This window comes from Trachymyrmex cornetzi, unplaced genomic scaffold, assembly GCF_001594075.2.
Source record: "Trachymyrmex cornetzi isolate Tcor2-1 unplaced genomic scaffold, Tcor1.1 scaffold349, whole genome shotgun sequence".
Taxonomy (NCBI): domain Eukaryota; kingdom Metazoa; phylum Arthropoda; class Insecta; order Hymenoptera; family Formicidae; genus Trachymyrmex; species Trachymyrmex cornetzi.
Window position 1 is genome coordinate 102,229 of NW_017298203.1, and position 688 is coordinate 102,916.

Genomic DNA, 688 nt, shown 5'->3' on the forward strand with positions numbered 1-688 from the left:
GAGCCTGGCGCGGTTCTCATATGCCACGACGCGCAAGGATTCCTGCTCCAGATTCGTGAAATCTTAACGATCACAAACACTTTGAGCCGCTTCGGTTATTCGCGGGAGAAGGGATAATAATAACAAAAAAAAATATAAAGTAATAGAAGACTAAAAGTTTATTAGATTATCGTTTCGAAAGTAAATCAAAGAACTAGTAACATGTGTGTGCAAATGCAGAGATTAATTACACGCGATTACCTTCGCAGAAGGCGAGGCAGGTTCCGCAAAATAATTATTTACGACAAACTAAACGGAGAAAAGTGCGACTAAACGGAAGTGCCACACGGAACTCACTTTGCGGCGCGGTGATGCTCGGCTATCCTGGAATATGCCTATTTTGGACGATGGGCCTCAGGATTGTCGCAAACGCACCCTTGTTCTACGGACGCCCCTCTGAAGAAGTCTAACAAGCACTTCCCGCTTCGACACTCTGATAACGGCACTCCGTTTCTCCAAAGTCTAAGACCGGCCGAAAACGCAACTTCGAAACTCTAATGTACTGATGATCGCAAACTCTAATAATCGAAAACTATAATAATGTTCTAAAACTCGAATCTCTAGTAATCGGAACTCCAATTGAACGCTGGCTGACTTTGGTGTGCGCTTTTATATCGTTAGAAGTGGTGGTGCTGAGCGGGAAAGGGGG